The 19,910-nt window shown below is 34.6% G+C and overlaps 1 protein-coding gene across 14 annotated transcripts in view; it reads right to left on the bottom strand.

Moving 5' to 3' along the window:
* Positions 1–19,910, bottom strand: part of shot (dystonin-like protein short stop) — an 852,754-nt gene that overhangs the window by 591,150 nt on the left and 241,694 nt on the right. Inside the window, exons 1-2 of one of the 14 annotated variants that reach the window (XM_017608453.1) lie at positions 17,240–17,244; positions 1,739–1,745 (exon numbers count right to left, since the gene is read on the bottom strand). The exons of the other annotated variants lie outside the window; for them this stretch is intronic. The gene's annotated coding sequence lies outside the window, so the exon portion shown is untranslated. Of the gene's footprint in view, positions 1–1,738; positions 1,746–17,239; positions 17,245–19,910 lie in introns of those variants that run through there. 14 annotated transcript variants of the gene reach the window in all.

Raw genomic sequence — 19,910 nt, 5'->3', positions numbered from 1 at the left:
GCAGTCTAATGTACAGTAGTCGAAAAAATTATAGCCGCACCAAATTTTTAAAAGTTTTGAAATATTTTTGTTATTTAATTTGGTTAGTTTTTTATAGTTCATTCTTTAACAACATCCGTATAAATACAAGTTTAAAGGCAGTGTCACACGATTGGGTATTTGTCAAAATTTGGTGCAAATCGTATCCCTATTGTGTGAATACCCAAATATTTTTCTTCACCCCAATCACGAAAATTAATTTGTTAACATTTTTCAATAGAACATCGCTGTTTTGTACCAATCTTTTGACCATAAAAAACATTTTCCAATTTTTTTATTTTGTACCAATAGCACAATATAAGAATGTACTAATCTGTACAAACGTACCAATCGAGTGCAACGGCCTTAAAAATTTATGCAATTAAAAAAAAAAAAATCAACAAATTTTGGTAAAAATTTCGAGTTGTTTAATTAGATTCTGAGAATGCAAATTTGTAGCCCATTGAATTCTAGTAGAATGATAAACAAGTTTCAAATGGCTAAAAACTACGATTGATTTTTAGAATTTTTAAAAAAGCTCGAAATTTGTACGAATGTTTGCTGATTTTTTTTTTATTATTGCACAAATTTTGAAGCTTGGATTTACACGGCTTGTGTTAAAGAACACCTCCCCCTTTTTTGGCCAATTTTATGCCCGATTTTTATTCAACTAAAAGGATAAATGTGTAACTTATGTTCATGTAAGTCAAGCCGGGTTTCATACGTTCAAATGTAAGTTGAATGGTTCGGATTGTTCTGAAAATCAGTTTACAACCTGGTACATTTTTCTAACTTTTCAAAAAGGTTGAAATATTTTTCTTCATTTCCTGTAACCCTGTACATTGTGTATACATTTCCCATTAATATAAGGAAACATGCAATTAGGAACTTGCCAAACCTTGGAACCTCCTCACAAAATAAAATGTCATTTTGCTCTCTCAATTTCCCCTACTTTACAAGTTTCTTGGTTACATTAACACCAAACCGTTATAATTACTAGCAATTGTTTCAAACTATTTACTACACGAACATCCTTATACGTTTTTAGGATTATGGCTAAAAAGTTCAGCGATGTGTGGCTCAACTTTTCGAAAGAAAAGGAGCAAAAAGTAAAATGTCTAATCTGTGCGCAGCAACTTTCGGTTGCAAATAAATCAACATGTAGTCTTATAAGGCATATGAAGAGGAGGCATCCAACCCAAACAATTTCAAGGCAGCAACCTGTTGACCCAGCTGAAGCTAATAATGATACGTCATTAATTTCAAGTTTGCCTTCCACGCGAAACTCTGACAATTTGTCAACCATAAAAATAACAAATTTTTTCACTAAACCACTTCCCTTAAAGAAGAAAGAGGAGATCGATAGGCAGATCTTGAAAATGATTGTCAAAGAATACCATCCATTCACTATAGTAGAGGAAAAGGAATTTAAAACACTGGTTCATCTACTAAATGCCAACTACATGTTGCCGACAAGGAAAACAGTTTCTTCAACTTTATTAACAAATGCTTATAGTTCAGCAGTGGCTGTCGTAAAAGAACGCTTGGCGAGAGCATTTGCTGTTTGCTTGACAGTTGATGGATGGACGTCGCGAGCCCAGGATAACTATTTTAGTGTAACCGCACATTACATTGTTGAGGGAGATAATTCAACATTTCTCGCATCAGATTTGCTAGCTTGTGCATCGTACACAGAGCGACATACGGCTGTCGACCTAACGAAAATGCTGCAAGATGTGTTGAAGGAATGGCAAATAGATAATAAAGTTGCGGTCATTGTTACAGACAACGCGGCCAACATGAAGGCGGCTGTACGTGGTGGTGGATGGAGGCATTGGGGGTGTTTTGCCCATACACTCGTTTTGGTTGCGCAATCGGCATTGAAAGAAGTAGAAGTTGTTTTAAAAAAGGTAAAACAAATTGTTAGGCTTTTTACTAAGAGTAATTATGCAAATGAGGAACTTAAACGAGTGTTGGAAGGGATGCAGATGCCGATTTTGAAAATAATAAATGACGTTCCATCCAACTCGATGGAATTCTACATACGATATGCTTAAACGCTTTTTACTTTTAAGAACTGCATTGATCTCATCGTTAGCTCTGATAAAATCTTCTGTGCGGGTCGCAGACGAAGTATTAGCTAATGTCGAAATTTTAGAAAATGAGGAGTGGTTAATAATTGAACAAACAATGCAAGTAATGGAAATGTTTCAAATAATTACTAATCTTATAAGTACTCAGAAGCATGTCAGTTCGTCTTCAATTATTTTGTATGTAAAGCAGCTAACGAAGCATTTAAATTCATTGCAGAGCCGTGAATTAATTCAAATAGTGCACAAATTGGTCAACAATTTACTAGGTGGGCTTAGTGCCAGGTTCATCGACTTAGAAAACAACATTTTTATAGCGCAGGCAACAGTGTTAGACCCACGCTTTAAAAAATTTGGCTTCATAAACGAATCTATAAATCTGCTGTAGAAATGCTCTACAATAAAGTAGCAAATATAAGAATTTACACTGACGAAGATGTCGTAGATGAACCAAGTGAGGCAACAGTAGGAGACTTACGAAAGGTTTTAAGACCAGGGCGAACTCTTGTAAGAACAACAATTGTGACTGATCTCCGGAACGTACTTAAATTATGGAGGGAACATTCTCCGCGAAGTCTGTTCTGCCTTTTCCAAATTTAATAAAGAGGCAAAGCGATTGGGTGTGGTGGTGAACGAGGACAGGACGAAGCATCTCCTGTCATGAGATGGTTGTAATTTCAAGAAACTGGAGAATTTCGTTTACTTGGGAACCAGCATTAACACCGATAATAATGTCAGTATCGAAATTCAACGCAGAATCCCTTTTGCCAACTAGTGATACTTTGGACTGAGTAGTGAATCAAAGAGTAAAGTGCTCTCGACGTACGAAAACCGCACTCTATAATTCATTTATCATGCCCGTGTTGGTATATGGCTCAGAAGCATAGACAATGACAACAACCAATGAGGCGGCTCTTGGGAGTATTCGAGAGAAAGATTTTGCGGAAGATTTACGAGCCTTTACGCGGTGGCGACGGCGACTACCGCAGACGATGGAATGATGAGCAGTATGGGCTTTACAACGACATAGACATAGTGCAGTGAATTAAATACAGCGGCTCCGCTGGCTTGGCCATTTCGTCCGAATGGACTCCGATGCTTCAGATCTGAAGGTATTCAGCTCGAAACCCGCTGGTGGTAGCAAAAGAAGAGTGAGACCCCGACTGCGATGGGAAGACCAAGTGGAAAAGGACTTGGCTTCACTTGACATTTCCAATTGGCGTCAGTTGGCACAGAAGAGAACCGACTGGTGTGCTTTCTTGACCTCGGCCAAAATCCCTTAAGCGGTTACAGTGCCAAATAAGGGGATGTAGATAGTATCAAGTTGATTAGTATTCGCATGTGGTTTCCTGTTGACCCCCAGTTTATTTGAAAATTGTTTAAACCTTGGGCAGTAGAACGTATCTGTGTTTTATACTGGTTACTAACAAAAAACCCCTTACCACGACTTTAGTATATAAAATCAAATCACCGGTCTTATTTGTTGGGCTCCCTAACATATTGAAATCTTCTTTGAAAATGGTATAAGCAATTTCCTTAGCAGTTATGACGTTTTCCTTTATGCAGTCCTTGGGAACAGTTCGCAAATAGTTTTATAGTTTCCTTCCGTTCAGTTGTCTTTTTTTAATTTCTGGATGATAAGTAACCTTTGACTTACAACCGTAAATTCCATTGCGCTTATCTATTTTATTCGAAATACCTATCTGTGTCAAATTTTGGGTATCCAGAAAATCTTGCTGTTGAACAACCAAAATTTCTACTGTTACTGGAGGTTCTTGTTTCTTTTTGTAGATACATACATATCTAGATAGTTAGGCATTACTGGTAAAGGTTTCTTTACAACCTTTTTCTCTAATTCGGTTAGAGTTATTCGACAAGTAAATACTACATATACTTAAAGGAAACTCTTAAAGATGTAGACAATTTTTCTTTGCTATCCTTTTTATTGAGATCGACATATTTTTCAGACAGTTGAAAAAATTCTACTTTCTTCTTTCCCAACACCATTTGGGTTCACATGGTGCACATAACTTTTGTCTATTTTTTCACGACTTAAGTAATACATGTTGTATAGTATATATGTAAATAAAGCACAACTTGCACACACGCACTTTCAATCCCGCACTGTATTACACAATTACTGTCAAAAAACCAGAACGTATTGAAGCGCTAACAATATTTATTAAAAACAAGTAAGAAAGTCAAAGTTCGGGCGGAGCCGAACATTAAATACCCAGCGCAAGTATTAAATACATGTTTTTCACCTTTCCGAAATTTACCGCTACATGATAAGCTGGGGTGGTTTTACCCCTATTTTAGATACCTTCAAGAGAACATTCAGTTAGACAAAATGAGATAAACTTATATAGTCATATAATGTTACTTATTTTCAAGGGATTGTTGTTAAAATCAATTTTAAGTAAATTAGCGTCCTTAAATATCGGAGTTTCAAGCATTTCTGAAATTTACCGTTATATGAAAAGTGGCCGTAATTTTGTCCGATTTCAATAATTTTCAACGTTTTGCTATTTGCTATTATGAGGCAAGCACAATAACCGTGCCGTGTTTGGTACAAATTGGTAGAACGCTTACCGATATACATACTGTTACTCCCAAAATTGAGCGTACGGCTCGTTTTGGTTAATATTCTCTATGTTTTACATGAAATATGGCTTATGTTTTAGCAAACTCCATTTAAATCCAAGAATGATCCTGTTTACAAAAATTAAGTAAAATCTGCAAAGTATTTTTACCCATTTTCAATACCATCCGTCCTACGCCCGAACGAAGTACACATACCATTTTGGTTAAGATATATCAATTTTTACTGGAGTTATCGTGTGCACAGACGGACGGACAGACAGTCACCGCTTAATCGATTTCTCGTTTCATGCTGATCATTTATGTATACATTTGTCTATATCTATCTCAATTCGTTTTGACTGTTGAAAACAACCGTTATATGAACAAAGTTATAATACCCTTGTGCACAAGTGCGCTCGGGTATAATAAATCAAACCAAGAAAAACCCTACTCACGATTTTTCAGCAAAAATAACTACATACATATGTACATATGTATCTGTTAACGAGCCAAGGGCTGTTCAGTCTCTTTTTTAGTATCTACAGCGGAAAGGACGGGATTTCGTATAGATAGTAACTTAAACCCGTTATCTTAATTATCTCCAACGAATTAAGATAAAATATGAAAACAAAATTTTTTTATGAAATTTTTATAATTTTACAATTTTTGAATGTCAATATTTCGAAAAAACCCTGAATTCAGTGAAAATGGATTTTTGTTACGGAGGTGATAAAGAACAAAGTTACTTTTTTCAATTTTCGTCGTACGTTTTAGAGAACTTTTAACTAATTCAGGAACAGTGTGTCGTTTAGATTACTCAATATATTGAAATTGTAGGTAGAAGAGCAATATGTGAATATTGTGACTAGGGAATCCAATCCTGCAAATACGGGATCCCGCGCCATTTTTGCGGGATCAGAAATGAGGGATTACACATGCCGGATCCGCGGGATTGGCGGGACTACAAAAAAAATAAATAAAAAGGCGAATGCGATTTGTGACGTGCTCACCAAAATATTCGTCGAGCATGGCTGTATTAAATATACATAGGTAGGTAATTTCATGTATTAAAAGCACTTCCGAAAGGCCTTGCTGAGAGTCCAGAGACCTTTTACTCAGCACTCCTTCCTCTTTCCTGTTTTGTAGGGCCTTCCTGAAGGGAAGGAGGCTAGAAAAGGCAAAATAAAATAGCGAAATAGGCAGAAAAGGCACTAGAAGTCGCAAAAAAGGCAAAAGAAGGTACTAAAAAGACAAAAACCGAAAAATAATCAAAAAATACATTTATTTTGCAAGTAAAAAGAGAAAAACTATGAACTAGTTTCATTATATGAAACATTTTTACTTTGAATCTTTGACTATTTTCTCCTTTCGATTTTTTTACTCACAAAACTTAAGTCTCTGTAGTTGTAATAACATTGAACCACAAGATGCATTTTGAAGTTTTCTGGCAGCATTTTTATTCGACTTTCGCGAAGAAAACCCTTGAATGTACTAAAGGTACTAGTTGATACAAGTGGCGCCCAATTTAAATATGGAACGATTAAAACTTTCATCTGTGTTATGAGGATTACGGGCTATTTCCTTGCCCTTTACAATTAAAGGCCAGTATGCAGCTCTCAAGAAAAGCAAAAACTCCATATAAAATGGCGTACAAGAAATGGCTAAGAAAATTTCTTGTGTCAAACTTCCTTAAAGTAGTACGCAGTTCTTAAAAATTTGCTACGGCTTCTAATTTGGTTTTCTAAAGTTTTTTGTGAAAAAAGAGGCAGTCCATGTTCGCAACAGAAATATATGCTCGTTCCATTATTTCTTGAGGAAAGAGTGAGGCAACAGGCTGTGAACAAGAATGATAGAATGCATCGTGGGCTGTGAATTATCAGATGTAAAAATTCCTTGGACATACACACGAAATAATGGCAATTTTTTCTTGACCGTTTTCTTGAGAGCTGCATACTGGCCTTTAAAGTGGAAAAGGCAAAAAAGGTAAATATTAAAAAAAAAAGGCAAAAAGAAATGCATGTATATTATGTTATATGGAATATATTACTTTAGCGCCATTTTCTAATATCGAACGCTAAAAAAGTTACGCGAAAAAACCAGTGATCGGACTTCTACCACATTGTGGTAGATCTACCACTTTTTGGAGCATCCACCACATCTACCACACAAGGTCTGAAATCTGCCACATATTCTCATTTTTGAGTATGTAGTTATACATTAGCTCCACATGATTTTATTTATTTATTTGTTTTTAATTTTAAGGGTAAAAACACTAAACACTATGTGATAACAAGTAGATACACGATATCGAACTGAAAGTATTGATATCGTACTCATTTAAAGTATCGCTGAAAAAATATCGGGAAACAATTAATATCGTAATAGAACGACTCGATGTTCCAAATATCGATAGAAAATTCAAAAAAATAAATCTGAATATTGGTCTCGTTTTCTATTATAGAATTAACACTTTGCACTTTAATAAGTACATCACTGAAGGCACCCCACATTCCGCGCTTTAAAGCGCAAAATATTTCCATATTGCATAAATATAAATTCCAAAGTAAGCAAGGTTATAGCACGACATAGATTTGCAAGAAAGCCTAAGGCTAAAATTCATGTTTTCTTTGTGTTAAAAATTTGTTTAAAAACAAAATTAACTACAAAGCTTTCAATAGAAATTTAAGTAAGGTAACGTCACCTCAGATACTTCGGCTGATAAAAAAGCAGATTTTTACATTTTGGAATTTGGAAAATTAAGGCCCTTATTATGAGTTGCATTCGATTTTCGATCTTCGATAGCCAGCGAAATTTGTATTATGAACTATGCAAGCGTGTCGAAATTTTCGTTGAGTATCGAATTTTCTGTCGAACGGAATTTTGCTTTCGTTGGTGTAGCGAAGTGTTAGAAAATTGTGAAAAATTTATGATTTTGCATTTGTTTGCATACTTTTTGGCGGCTAGACACTAATTTGGAACATTTTTTATTAATTTCATGCCGTTCTAACGTCGTGAATACTGAACACAAGCTCGAAAGGCTGGCTTTACTTGTGAAAGAAAATCCCAATACTCTGTTGGCACGATCTCTGAGAACAAATTCATAGAGCTGTTTATAGTTTTAATATATTTTAAATACAGCGTGGCGACGAATAACTCTTACCTCGGTTTTTTTGAGAAATAAAAGGGTCCTTTATAGATTTTGCGAAAAAAGTAGTTTGTTGTTAATTCTCCACAGATTTTACTTTAGTTGTATTAATTAGTTATTAAATTTTAATCCTTATTTACATTTGCCAGCAGTTTAAACTTTGAGAGAAAAGTTCATTTGGCACGCAAGTATTTTTCAAGTGTATTTTTTCTTAGGCTTTGTATAAAAAAAATACAAAAATTAAAAAAACTGTATAAGGTTGGTCGAATGAATGGCCGTCCTAGTCACCAGTTTCGGGTCTATTCGATTTATGAGTATGAGGCCTTATGTTGGACAAAAGGGGGAGTATAAGAGACCCAAAATGGAGAAAATGTGCCTATGGTTACAGAAGATATGGAATACATTAACTGACGAAGACCTGCGTGCCAAATGAACTTTTCTCTCAAAGTTTACACTGCTGGCAAATGTAAATAAGGATTAAAATTTAAAAACTAATTAATACAACTTCAACCAGAACTCCGTTGTACTCATTTTTACCACGTTTTTTTAAACTCGCTTTCTTTTTTATTTCGTTTTTATTTGCACAAATTTACATAAATATGTATAAGCACACTATTTAGTTTGCTCGATTTGTAAAGAAAGCTTCTCAGATGTGAAAAATATACTATTGTGAGCAACCTAAACGAGCGAAATTCACAATAGCGCTTCTTCATCGAATGAGCGCCATAATACCAAATGAAAATTCGTTCGATCAGCACTTTCGACCACAGTCGAAGATCGAATGCAACTCATAATAGGGGCCTAACTTTAAATATTTCAAATATTACTACAAAAAGTATTACACAAATAGTCTTGTCCAATTCCCAGAGTTTTAAATTTTGACGTTTTCATATTATTTTTTTTAACTTTTTGTCATACAAATGTATCATTATTCACATTAACTTTGTTTTACGGTTTGATACGATACAAGGGTTCTCGATTCCAAAAAATATCGTTTGAAAACTATCGAGTGAAAAGTATCGGTATCGAATGGCAAAAATATCGATATGGTATCATATCGTATCGAAATTCGTGTCCCTAATAACAAGAATGATAGTATACAAGATTTAGCATTCCCGGCGGGGATAACATTTTTCAAGTAAAAGTAAACAAAGCCGAATGGGAGGAGAAAAGAAACTGTCAAACAGTAAATTTTCTCAATTTCTGAATATTAAATTTTTGGTCCGGAAACGTGATTTTATTGTTTTAAATTGCAAAATATAGAACTAATAAAGAAAATGTAAAAAATCTGCGATTTTTGTGAAAGTATTAGCACATTACAGTGCATCTAAAGTTTTTAAGGCGTTGTTTACTTTTACTTGATTGCCAAAATCGGGGAAACCCAAGTTAAAAGTTTTTTCCAGAGATTCAAGTTAAAAAGTTTTCAGTTTAGGCGAAACCTTGCAGATTTTTTTTTAATTTATGTAAAAAGTTTGATCCGAAACCTGAGATCTACCACATTTTTTCTAAATCTATCACATATTTTTTCAGAATCTAACACACAAAATTTTTATTAAGTCCGATCACTGGGAAAAACAGGAAGACTTAGTTAAATTTGAATAATCCAGAATCACTGGTGTTTTAGCTAGTTTTGGGATTACAGCGAGCGGGTATTGTTTCAGATCGGATAAAACACTACAGTAGCTCTTATTATGGTATATTTTCTTCTGAAAAATACCCAACATATATGTATAGCGATTTTGAGCACACACCTACGAAAGTATGCATAATCACCAAAATCAAAACTTCCTGATTGTGCTATAAAATAAGGTCGAATTTAAAAGATGAAACTTTTAATGTGATTTGGTACATATTTAGAATGTATATTACTTATATAAAAAGAAATAACTCCACAAAAATCTTGTCAGTGGTAGCGTAGGAGTCGAGATATTTGGAAAACCCGTATTTATGATCCGATTTGGTTAAAATTTAGAATACACACAAATATTTGTATTACCTACTTAAACTAAAACCTATTGAAACCCCAAATCATGCCTAGCGGCTTCAATAAGACAGGAGGCTTACCTAAAGAATTGGAAATATTTGAAGGAGCTAACATAATGCTATGATCCAATATTGATGTATCCAATAGGATTCAGCGCTGAAATTATCTGGCCAAACTTTAGACGAGATCAAATGTATGCAGAAGATATACCATCAATACGTGTAAAATTTGGAAATGAAGACAAACTTGTAGTACAGAAAAAGTCAATACAGTTTCCGGCAAAGTTAAGTTACGGAACCACTAAAAGGAGAATGCTGCTATCATGGGCATCAACAGTACATAAGATGCAAGGTAGTATAACTTTATTACATATCAATTTTGATACACATAACTGTTTAGAGTAGATATATTAGATTAGATTTAGAGGAGGGAGCAGGTCACCTAGTTACCGCGACCGAAACGATCTATTGTAACAAACCTCTATTCAACTACAGGTCATTTTTGGATCCACGAACTGTTAAGAAACCTCGCGAGGTCCTTTGGCTGTCTGTTACCTTCCGTATTGGTCCAGTAATGTTGCGCTTCGTTCTTTATCCAGATATAGTAGCTAACGGAGCTCCATGGCAGACTGGTAAAGGGTCCTGGGCCTATGAATCCCTGTGCAGCCCCTTTTCTGACGAGAATACCTGCCACTTCATTGCCCATGACTCCACTGTGTCCCGGTACCCATATGAGGTATACCCGGTTCCTTGAGGCGATCAGTATTAAAAGTTGAAGACAATCCCGCACCAGCTTTGATGTGACCTCGTGCACTTTCTACATACTGCCTCAGACAAAGTTCAATGGCGTGAACCTCGGCCTGAAAGACAGAGTTACCCTGCCCCATATTGGTGAAAAGGAGCAGTCTGGGTTGTATACCGTAGACTCCTGCTCCGACGGCGTGGTTAGTCTTTGAGCCGTCAGTATACCAGTTATTTCTGTCAGGGAAAAAGACCTTGAAGTTATGTGAGAAGTTAAACCTCGGTAGGCACAGGTCCACAAAACTTATGCGCAATCCATCTTCTTGTTCTATAACCCTGAGAATGGAAGGGTGTACATACTTATTGTCCTCTACACTGTCCCCTGAGATAAGCCTTGCTGTAAACAGCAGAGCCTCTTTCTTGATCGCAATGTGTAGGGGAGGCAGGTCAAGAAGCACCTCGTGAGCCGCCGTTGGTGTTGTTCTCATCGCGCCAGTTATACCCACGCAGGCCAGTCTCTGTAGTTTGCTGAGCTTGGCCTGCGTGGACTTCACTTCCACCTTCTTCCACCAGACGGGTGCAGAATAGGTAAGGCCAGTTTAGGTATGATGCCCCATTTCCATCCCATAAGTTTCCGGCAGGTCCAGATAGAGGCCCTGGTCTTTTGAATAGTTTTATCTAGATGTGGATTCCATGAGAGCTGGTCATCAAGGATGACTCCTAGATATTTGACTTCCTTGGAGAAGTGTATCTTTTACCTTGAAGGAATGATTCTACTAATTTGTCCCTTTTCCTTTTCCTGGAGAAAATGACTATGCTAGTCTTCTTTGGGTTAACGTTTAACCCATTTTTAATACACCAATTGGCGGCTACGTTCAGAGAATTCTGTAGGAGGTTAGAGATGGTATCTTCGAACCTACCCCTGATTAGGATGACAATGTCATCCGCATAGCCCTGAACGTCGAAGCTTTTTTCACTAAGAAGGCAGAGTAGTTCATCCACTACGATGGACCATAGCAGAGGGGAGATCACTCCCCCCTGCGGGCAACCTTTCGTACCTAATAAACTGACCCCTTTCTGTCCTAGAGTGGATGTAATAATTCTGGATTTAAAGACGTTAGCTATCCAGCAACATGTGGTTTGATCAACCCCTCTGCGCCGGACGCAATTGTCTATTACAGAGTGTTCTGTAGTAGTTACTGATTTATAGCAATTTTCGATTTCCTGTAAATTAACGTTATATGGGAAGTGGGAGTGGTTATCGCCCGATTTCAAGGATTTTTAGCAGATATGTTAGATATAGCCTGAGTAAGGCTCATACTGAGTTTGGTGTGGATTGGTGAAGTGGATACTGAAATACAGCATTTCATCATAAATGGGCGGGGCCACTCCCATTTTCCAAAAATTTTATAATAATCCTATTTTGTTCCAAAATTTTAATTCGCATACCAATTTACAACAATTTGGATACAATATTTACTAAAATATCGTAGATTTCTCTAAATTGACATTTATCTAAATTTAAACGCTTGTATACACAAAACTATTTCTTTAGTCATCACCAGGGAAAGGATTTTATGGAAATTGCCTTTTTTCTGCTAAAAAGATAGAGTATATTCGATTAAGAGTGTCCACGGTTTAGCTTTCCCTGATTCCATATATACACATTTGATGTTGCCTTTTTTTGCCTTTTTTAAGATATTTGCCTTTTTTTGCCTTTTCTACCTTTAAAAAAGTGATTATAGTATTTACAATTTTTTTTTAAGATTAAAAAATATACACATTGCCCATGCGGCTTATAGATGCGCAGGGACCTCTTGCCAAATTGGTGTTGGAAAAATTTAAAGCCGTGTTCTCAGCTAACGTAGGCTTAGAGACAATAAGAGGTGTGGGTAAAATTGTAAAGGGCGAGGAAAACGCCCTTATTCCTAATAATATGAACGTTTCAAACGTTCCATATTTAAATTGGGTTCCACTTGTATCAACTTACGTCGAGCGCACATTTAGTACATTCAAGGGTTTTCTTCGCGAAAATCGAATGAAAATGCTGCCAGAAAACTTCGAAATGCATCTTGTGGTTCAATGTTACTACAACTATTCAGATTAAAGTTTTATGACTTAGAAACTCGAAAGGATAAAATAGTCAAAGATTCAAAGTACAAATTTTTCATATAATGAAACTAGTTCATAGTTTTTCTCTTTTTACTTGTAATATAAACATTTCTAAAATAAATGTATTTTTTGATTTCTTCGTATTTTCTTTCTTATTTTAGTGCCTTATTTTGCTTTTTTTGCAATACCTAGTGCCTTTTCCTGCCTTTTTCGCTATTTTGTTTTGCCTTTTTTTGCCCTTTTTGCAATACCTAGTGCCTTTTCCTGCCTTTTTCGCTATTTTATTTTGCCTTTTCCAGCCTATTTCCTTATTTTAGTTTGCCTTTTTTATAGGTTTAGGTCCCAGGTCATCACTTATATACCACTAATGTAAAGGAAAACAAATGTTTATACCAAAATACATAACAAAGTTTCGTTCGCCTGACATTCCCGCATATTTCTAGCAACAGGACCGAAAGGTCCTGGAAAACATGGCGTTTGCTTATATCTCGAAAACTATTTTTTTTTTGTTTATTAAATGGAAACATATTCTAGTTATTTTTTAGTGTTAAAATAGACAGTAGCGTTACTGTATACTAGTTGCGTTTTTAGATTTTTCTTTAATGCATTTTCTAAGTAAAGAAATACCACTTATCTGTCATCTTCTGTGGGCAATCTTTTCCCACTGCATTAGCCAAATTTCTAAGCTTTCAACTGAACAAAGAATAATAACGCGATCTCTCCTGGGCATACAGCAAATTCGTTAATATTCAACAAAAATTTTATCAAAAAATTCTCGTTCAAACCCGCTATTTTCGTTACATTTGAACTGAACTTTTGCTTAACAAAATGATTAAAAAATTTAACACTTAAAAGCATTATTACCTCCTGTGTGCGAATCCATCACTACTTTTTAAGAATACAGCGCAGAAATCAAAATATTAACTTAAAACCGTCACGATATTTCTAGAGAGCGAAAATTTATTTATAAGCAGCGTTAGAATATTCTGTTTCCGGCCAACGGTGAGCGTTTGCTGTGCCAGTTAGAAAATGGAGGGGGACTGGGAAATGTTATTTGGAATTTTCTCTATCGAGTATGACACATTTTTTAAGACTTCTTCAAAATTTTGTCAAGTTGGTTTATGGCCGCCTAAATCATTCAACTACCCCTATGTGCGATGTTATCTATCTTTCCATCACAGTTCTATCCGGTAAACAAAGTTTCATCTTTTTTTTTTAATATGTATATGCAGAATGTTTTGAAAGATGATAGATGGTTCTTTTAACTGCAGCTCCGCTTGAAGATAATATTAACATAAAAAACTATAAAAAATTACCATAAATTTAAATATCATCTTTTGGTTAAACACTCCTAAAATAACCTCAATCTCTATGCGTGGATATCGAAATGTATTTGTCCCCAAACTTAATGCTTGTCGATATTTTATTTAAATACAACTTAAAAGATAAAATTTAATTTCACGGATTAAAAAATATTTTTGTGAAAAATGCAGAAGGCTCTATTTGGAATTTTTTGAAAATATGTGTTTTTTACTGGAATCGAAACGATAATGGCCCGAAACATGCACTTGTAGTTTACTTTTACTAAACTCGGTAGCAATACACTTTTCCTAGCCTAAAATTTTACATTAAAAAACGTTTCTGAAATGTGTGTGTATTCTTAAAGGACCGAATGTTATACCCCCGACTCATGATTCAATAATAGTAAGGTTTTGTAATAAATTAGTCTTCTCGCTTCCACACATAAAATCGGCTCCTTTACTTGTGCAGAATGTTGCTTACTCTACAGTTTCTAATGATATTAGTAGTAAAACCAAAAATTCTTCATACTAAATATTAGTGAGCATCAATCACCTTCGTTTGCGTAATTTTCTAGAACAAGTGTAGAATAGCGACCGTTTAGCTATAAAATAACCAAAAATACCGATTGATAGAACTTTTTACGCTGATTTGAACGATACCAAATTTATTCGGCGCAGGTAATAAAGAAAGAAGTTATAAGAGGTTTATTTGCTTTATTTATTTGTATTTTTTATTATCACTAAATTGTTGAAACCCAAAAGTAGATAGTGACAAAATATGTAATATCGAATTAAAGGTAATAACTTGTACTTTCTAAATAATATTAATTTCTTTACCATTAATTATGCAGTTTTTTTTTTAAAAAGGTTATTTCATGAAAAAATAACATTTTTTTTCGTTTTTTAGTGGTTTTGGTTTAAAAATACAAGAAGCTATAAATTATGTACACCAGCTGAAAGACAAATTAATTATCTTTATGGTGGCGTCATTAGTTTTTTTTTATCCGTTATACCTACAGTTCGTAAGATATAAATATTTAAAAAATTTAAAAACTGAACTTTAACCTTCTAGAACGTCTTGATTTTTTGACTTGCGCCAAATAATTTTGACATAGTTGAAATGAGCATAAAAAGTTCTATTGATCTGCAGTTTTCGTTTTTGCATAGATGAACGGTCGGTTCCAGGAAATGATGAATAACTTAAATAAAAAATGCACATATTTATGTATTGTTTAGTATTTCCATTATAACACCAAATATATTGCAAATTCGCATAGAATTAATAATACACCTTTACTTCTAATTGTATAGTACTTTGCTTACTTTTTGTAGTACCTTTCTACTACCGTTTTCGCAAAAGGCGATCACATTCTTCCCCTTTCTCCTACTTCCAAAATACAAATCTAGATAAAGGAGTGTCAAATTTTAGCTGTCACAAATTACACAACCTTGTATTATTGAATCATGCCCCCGACTGATATTTTTGAAATTGTAACATATTTTACCCTTACCTTTACATGTTTATAATTTAAATAAAGTTCTTCTGGAAGTGCTCGAGCATCTAAAGCGGTGCGATTTAATATAGTCACTTTACGCGTGATATTTGCAGTAATTCGGCGTTGTCCATTGGTTGAGCGCTTCGATATCTTAGTATTATCTACGCTTCGGCCGATTATTTGTGTTGATAAATATTTGTTGATTCCATATTTCGAAACATTCAGAGCGTAGGTAGGCCCTTGTTGATTCTCACTTTCTGTCACCATCATAGATTTTTTAGATAGCGTTGTCATATTGAATCTGTCACTATTTTTGTTTTATTTTTTATTTTTAATTCTTGCGTCACTGCGTACTGTAACAAGTTGCTTTGTTTCAATATTTTTTTTTTTTTGCAGTTTCTTTAGTGTAAATTATGTTTCAATGGACACACTTTATTTTTCCTCGTTAATTTTTATAAACTTAATTACGGTGATTCAAGCGCAGCGAAAATTCATCCTCATATATACTCACTTAAGAACAGAATTTACTTATTTTTCTAGCCAAATCGCATTGATTTTTTTTTTAGATCAACACGATATTATTCCAACTATAACTTGAAATGAGCTACTTGTACACATTCAAAAACAATTCTTCAAGTAGTTTTATGTTTTCACATGATTAGCAGACGTTCTATAGAAATATACAACCTCTATAATGCGAAACTGAGTACATGGTGCTCAACTGCCGTTGATTTTTGGCAATTTTTTATATCGAATACATATATCTGTACCGTTCAATTAAAGATTAAGTAAGGTTTGAATTCGAATTAAAAAATAACCAGTTTATCTTCAAAATGTATATATTTTTATTAAGTTTCTATGAAAAGGGCATCTTCAACTACATCTATGGCTAATTAAATGTTAAAATATTGTTTGCGATCCCATGAAATGTTGCTATAAAGGGAAAAGGTTTAGGCTAATTTAATTGAACGGCAAATAAAAAAATTCGTTTCGTTATTTATAAAAAAAAAATATCAGAAAAAGTCGTTTATTTGTTATCAAAAAAACAAATATCAAAAAATTTATTTTCGTGGACCATCATAAAAAATATATAGATATCATTGCAGTTCTCAAGAAATATCACGAGAAATATTTTTCATTATTTCTGATGCTAGAAAATTACTTTGCGGTTGCTGTAAATTTTCTTGAAGACATAAGTATATCGTCGCTACCATGTCAAACTATCGAATGTGCAAAACTGCTTTTTGATTTACGATACCGTTTAGAATGATACGTAAGTTGGCAAATCGTCAAATTTCTAGTCTTAATGGAAGCAGTGGTTACAGGCTTTAACAAAGTCGGAATCCCACACTTTTGTCTAATGACAACAATACTTTTTACAAAAGTTTCTTTGCTTTCCTGAAAAGTGCCGATTTTCACATTCGCTAGTTTGACATGGTAGCGACGAGATGGACGAGCATATTTTTCTTAAGAGCTGCATATTGATTTAAGAAATTTTTTATAGAACCAAATTTATTTTCCATTTATTGTGCGTAATTTTATAGGGATTTTTAGTTTTTCTTAAGAGCCTATACAAATAAAAAAAATTTCGGAATATGTACATATGTATGTACATACATACGCAGCCATATAACTTGATTTCAATAGAAACGAAATTTCATTAATAACTTTTTTTTTTTGATAACACTGTGCGACAGCTCAAATCGGTATAGAGTAAAACCAAATGCAAGTGATAGTCTTTGAATTTCCTTGAGTTTTGTAAATAAATACTAAAATTAGAGGTGTATGTATATATAAAAAAAATCAGTAGCGATGCATTACATACATAAGTATGCACATATGTATCTGGACTCACAAATCGGATTTTACGATTGCCGTTGTCTGCATAACCTAATGGCGAAAGAAAAACTTTATCCGATTTTTTTAAATCTAAACTACATTTTTACATACATGCATGCATGAAATTGAAATTTTCACATCAATTTGCGCAATCTTCAAACCCACGCATTTCGTCAGGGTTTTCCCCTCAACTTGGTTTTGCAACAGAAATTTCATTTCATTTTTCATTTCATTTATTGAACAAGGAAATTAGTACAGTAAGACTTTGAATCTTTTTTAGTACAACAGATAGAGTGGAACTCAGGTTGTTAAAACATTTACAAAAAAGTTACTATGATGATATTAGAAATGCAGGCTTACATATGTATGTACTAGGCCATACAATCCCGGGATTCAGAATCCCGGTATTCCGGGATTCCAGACACTTTTCCGTGTCCCGAAATCCCGGGATTACTTCTCCGGGATCCCGATATTATTACTGATTCATTTCCAGAAAGAAATAGATGTTGAAAACGAACAAAAGACTTCATTTGACATGAAACAAGAGAAATTCAGAACACCATAATTTGGATTCAAAGTGAACTTGAGCCATTTGCACTTGCAAGTGAATTTCGGGACCTGCCTGAATAACTGTACTAGTTCAAATATTTTGTGCAAAAACTGTATGATAACGAAAAATCTGGTAGCAACTGAATACACAACAAGCTTTTACAATGTGGCAGAGGCGTTCTTCATTTTACTTTGTTGGCCTTTTTTGAAAAAGGATTTCTGCAAATATGAGTAAATTTTTTTGAACAAGTAATATAGATATTTAAGAATAAAAATATTTATACATCAAATAACGTACTCTTTTACTAAGGGGCACTAGCTCCCCCAAGACTAAATATGGTGACAATGAATCTGTATGCTTTGAAAAAAGGCGAACCTACTGTAAAGTGCAAAAATTTGTGAAGTCGAAATCCCGAAAAATCCCGGGATCCCGGGATTAGAATTGTGGGATCCCGAAATCCCGGGATTGTTAAAATGCTTCGAGATTGAATGCCCTAATATGTACTTAAGGCTACGTCAAATAGTTACAATTTAAAATAAAATAAAATAAAATAAAATGGTCAGTTTAGATAATTTGAGAAATATAATTATAAAAAATAGTTCTATAGTTGCTTTTGTTTATAGTACTCCTTATGGCGGTAGGAATCGAGTTCCATGTACGTATAGTGTTCACAAAAAACAATCTAGTCGAGGCTACAGAGTTAAAGCTGGGGACGATTTTGTAAATTTCAGCTTCTCATAAAGATATGAAGGCGTTCTAGTTAGCATAAGCCGATAAAGAAAGATACAGCTTCTGGCTTCAATGTAGTCCAAAATTTAATAGCCCAACAGATCTCCACTGGGATATGCGGTAAAATTTACGCAGGCCATGCACATACCGAGTGATATTATTAATGACAACCTCAACCTTATGGGCAGACTGTGAGTCTAGTCTATTGTTAATGAGTGCAGAGTACGTCAAATTAGGTATCAGTAATTGGATGGCAAGCTTACGTCTGGCGTTAACCGGGGTAAACGAGGACGAATGTCTTAAACTGCGTAGCGCGCAATACACCTTACCTATTGCCATATTTATATGATCAACACATGTTAAACTCGAGTTGATTACAAAGCCTAGGTTAGTAATTTTACTTACAAAAGCAATCGGTTTGGCACCTACGTAAAGGGATGGAATGTTATTAACAACCAACTTTCTTTTAGAGATAGGCAGTACATACGTTTTATTTGGGTTAAGGCAAAGACTGTTGGTTTCTGCCCAGTACATTATGGATAAAATATCCCGATTTATCTTATCACAGAGATTATTAACATTTTCGAAAGAACTTGACAAGTAAAGCTGGACATCGTCTGCATAAGCATGCATACTAACAAATTTACACACCGAAAAGATGTCATTAAGAAATAAGGCAAATAATATAGGTCCTAGAATTGAGCCCTATGGTACACCAAAAACTAGTTTCATTGGTTGTGAGGATTGATTCCCTACTGTAACTCGTTGAGATCTGTTCTTTATATAACTCGTCATAAGTTTCAGAGAATATTCGCTGAATCCAAAATAATGCTTGAGCTTAAGATAAAGGAAATGGTGGTCGACAGTGTCAAAGGCCTTGGAAAAGTCAAGGAGACATAGTAACGTAAGGTAACCTTTGTCAAAAAAAGAACTAACGGCATCAAGAATTTTTAACAAAGCCCGCTATGGGAAATTTGAACCTATTTTGTGGCCAAAATTCTAAAAGTTGAGATATCAATTTAAAACTTGGCCCAGTAGTAGGGCTAGAAGTAGTGGCCTTGCCGCGCAAAAATTAACCCGTAATGGTCACACCTCCAAAAAATAGCGTAATAGTCACACTGCCACTGACCTTAAGTTTAACACTTTCTCGTTGTTATCTTCCAGGTTTTTTTCAACTTTTAAATTATAACACCGTGAATTATTTCATAAAACTCATGATTTTGTACCCAGTAGTTAGCTAAGAAAAATTATAATTTCTTTAATATCGCACAAAATCGCAGTATAAGANAGTCACACTGCCACTGACCTTAAGTTTAACACTTT

Source organism: Rhagoletis zephyria, unplaced genomic scaffold (assembly GCF_001687245.7).
Source record: "Rhagoletis zephyria isolate East Lansing unplaced genomic scaffold, Rhagoletis_zephyria_1.1 Rzeph_scaffold_00007, whole genome shotgun sequence".
In the NCBI taxonomy this organism is placed as follows: domain Eukaryota; kingdom Metazoa; phylum Arthropoda; class Insecta; order Diptera; family Tephritidae; genus Rhagoletis; species Rhagoletis zephyria.
This window is presented reverse-complemented; position numbering and strand designations above follow the sequence as displayed.